This window comes from Rutidosis leptorrhynchoides, chromosome 7, assembly GCF_046630445.1.
Source record: "Rutidosis leptorrhynchoides isolate AG116_Rl617_1_P2 chromosome 7, CSIRO_AGI_Rlap_v1, whole genome shotgun sequence".
Classification (NCBI taxonomy): Eukaryota; Viridiplantae; Streptophyta; class Magnoliopsida; order Asterales; family Asteraceae; genus Rutidosis; species Rutidosis leptorrhynchoides.
Window position 1 is genome coordinate 2,857,443 of NC_092339.1, and position 4,071 is coordinate 2,861,513.

The window sequence follows — 4,071 nt, forward strand, 5'->3', positions numbered from 1 at the left end:
TGAAGCTAGAAAAGTACGGAATTCCTCTTCATTCATATTCACGGTGTGTCGAGTAGTTGGTGCCATTTCCTTCAAAATAGTCAAATGGAACAAGTTAATCATACAGAATATTAAGAGTAGTTAATAGTATTTCGTAGCATAATATGAACTCATTTATAAAAGCTTTTTCTTCATATTAGCGTTTTATAAGTTTATATTCGGGTAGTACCTACCCGTTAAGTTCATACTTAGTAGCTAATATACAATTCAACTACTACAATTCTATATGAAAAACTGATTATAATAATATTTCGCGTTCAAACTTTTACACAATATTTTACAAACTTACAATACCGCTTATTTTACATATAGCATGAAATATAGCACACAATAAATTTGATACAAGATGGTTGTGAAGATAATTCTAGCTAGTACACAAGTCGTTCAGCAAAGGCAATAAAGACACGTAATTCATATGTCCAGAAACAAGTCATGCATTCTGGTTTTACTAGGATTACTTCCCATCCTTGGTCTTGTGGAACATAACCATTATGGCCGTTGATAATACAGCGTGTGGTAACGTCGTCAAAGGGACGAGGGTTACGTAATGTCCAACAGTCCCGTAACAATCTAAAAACCTCATTTCTTACCCCAATTACCGACTCCGTCACTTGTGGGAACATTTTGTTTAATAGTTGTAGCCCGATGTTCTTGTTCTCACTTTGGTGAGAAGCGAACATTACTAATCCGTAAGCATAACATGCTTCTTTATGTTGCATGTTAGCCGCTTTTTCTAAATCATGAAGTCCAATATTCGGATATATTGAGTCAAAATAATTTCTTAACCCATTGCGTAAAATAGCATTTGGGTTCCCCGCAATATATGCGTCAAAGTAAACACATCGTAACTTATGGATTTTCCAATGTGATATCCCCCATCTTTCGAACGAAAGCCTTTTATAAACCAATACATTCTTAGAACGTTCTTCGAATGTCTTACAAACTGATCTCGCCTTAAATAGTTGTGCCAAAGAATTCTGACCGACTCTAGACAAGATTTCATCAATCATGTCTGCGGGTAGGTCTCTTAAAATATTGGGTTGTCTATCCATTTTGTGTTTTTATACTGTAAAATAGACAAGAGTTAGATTCATAAAAAAAATACTTATTAATACAAGCAATTTTTACATATATCATAAAGCATAAGCACACTATATTACATATATTACACCACACGAATACAACTATCTTATTCCGACTCGCTTGTTTCTTCTTCTTCGGTTTTGGTTCGTTTTGCCAAGTTTCTAGGGATATATGATGTTCCCCTAATACGAGCCGTCGTTTTCCACATTGGTTTAGAAAAACCTGGTGGTTTAGAGGTTCCCGGGTCATTGTTACAACTTAAGGACTTCGGGGGTTGACGATACATATAAAGTTCATCGAGGTTGGAATTAGATTTCTCTATTTTTATGCCCTTTCCCTTATTATTTTCTTTTGCCTTTTTAAATTCAGTTGGGGTAATTTCTATAACATCATCGGAATTCTCGTCGGAATCCGATTCATCGAATAATTGGTAATCCTCCCAATATTTTGCTTCCTTGGCGAAAACACCATTGACCATAATTAACCTTGGTCGGTTGGTTGAGGATTTTCTTTTACTTAACCGTTTTATTATTTCCCCCACCAGTTCTATTTCTTCATCCGGTTCCGATTCTTCTTTCGGTTCCGATTCTTCTTCCGGTTCCGACTCTTCTTCCGGTTCCTCGTCGGGAACTTGTGAATCAGTCCACGAATCATTCCAATTTACATTTGACTCTTCATTATTATTAGGTGAGTCAATGGGACTTGTTCTAGAGGTAGACATCTATCACATAATATCAAACGCATTAAGAGATTAATATATCACATAATATTCACATGTTAAAAATATATAGTTTCCAACAAAATTTGTTAAGCAATCATTTTTCAAGTAAACACGGTCGAAGTCCATACTCAATAATGCATCCTAACAAACTCGATAAGACACACTAATGCAAAATTCTGGTTCTCTAAGACCAACGCTCGGATACCAACTGAAATGTCCCGTTCTTATTGATTAAAAACGTTCCATATTAATTGATTTCGTTGCGAGGTTTTGATCTCTATATGAGACGTTTTTTAAAGACTGCATTCATTTTTAAAACAAACCATAACCTTTATTTCATAAATAAAGGTTTAAAAAGCTTTACGTAGATTATCAAATAATGATAATCTAAAAGATCCTGTTTACACACGACCATTACATAATGGTTTATAATACAAATATGTTACATCGAAATCAGTTTCTTGAATGCAGTTTTTACATAATATCATACAAATATGGACTCCAAATCTTGTCCTTATTTTAGTATGCAACAGCGGAAGCTCTTAGTATTCACCTGAGAATAAACATGCTTTAAACGTCAACAAAAATGTTGGTGAGTTATAGGTTTAACCTATATATATCAAATCGTAACAATAGACCACAAGATTTCATATTTCAATACACATCCCATACATAGAGATAAAAATCATTCATATGGTGAACACCTGGTAACCGACATTAACAAGATGCATATATAAGAATATCCCCATCATTCCGGGACACCCTTCGGATATGATATAAATTTTGAAGTACTAAAGCATCCGGTACTTTGGATGGGGTTTGTTAGGCCCAATAGATCTATCTTTAGGATTCGCGTCAATTAGGGTGTCTGTTCCCTAATTCTTAGATTACCAGACTTAATAAAAAGGGGCATATTCGATTTCGATAATTCAACCATAGAATGTAGTTTCACGTACTTGTGTCTATTTTGTAAATCATTTATAAAACCTGCATGTATTCTCATCCCAAAAATATTAGATTTTAAAAGTGGGACTATAACTCACTTTCACAGATTTTTACTTCGTCGGGAAGTAAGACTTGGCCACTGGTTGATTCACGAACCTATAACAATATATACATATATATCAAAGTATGTTCAAAATATATTTACAACACTTTTAATATATTTTAATGTTTTAAGTTTATTAAGTCAGCTGTCCTCGTTAGTAACCTACAACTAGTTGTCCACAGTTAGATGTACAGAAATAAATCGATAAATATTATCTTGAATCAATCCACGACCCAGTGTATACGTATCTCAGTATTGATCACAACTCAAACTATATATATTTTGGAATCAACATCAACCCTGTATAGCTAACTCCAACATTCACATATAGAGTGTCTATAGTTGTTCCGAAATATATATAGATGTGTCGACATGATAGGTCGAAACATTGTATACGTGTCTATGTTATCTCAAGATTACATAATATACAATACAAGTTGATTAAGTTATGGTTGGAATAGATTTGTTACCAATTTTCACGTAACTAAAATGAGAAAAATTATCCAATCTTGTTTTACCCATAAATTCTTCATTTTAAATCCGTTTTGAGTGAATCAAATTGCTATGGTTTCATATTGAAATCTATTTTATGAATCTAAACAGAAAAAGTAGGTTTATAGTCGGAAAAATAAGTTACAAGTCGTTTTTGTAAAGGTAGTCATTTCAGTCGAAAGAACGACGTCTAGATGACCATTTTAGAAAACATACTTCCACTTTGAGTTTAACCATAATTTTTGGATATAGTTTTATGTTCATAATAAAAATCATTTTCTCAGAATAACAACTTTTAAATCAAAGTTTATCATAGTTTTTAATTAACTAACCCAAAACAGCCCGCGGTGTTACTACGACGGCGTAAAATCCGGTTTTACGGTGTTTTTCATGTTTCCAGGTTTTAAATCATTAAGTTAGCATATCATATAGATATAGAACATGTGTTTAGTTGATTTTAAAAGTCAAGTTAGAAGGATTAACTTTTGTTTGCGAACAAGTTTAGAATTAACTAAACTATGTTCTAGTGATTACAAGTTTAAACCTTCGAATAAGATAGCTTTATATGTATGAATCGAATGATGTTATGAACATCATTACTACCTTAAGTTCCTTGGATAAACCTACTGGAAAAGAGAAAAATGGATCTAGCTTCAACGGATCCTTGGATGGCTCGAAGTTCTTGAAG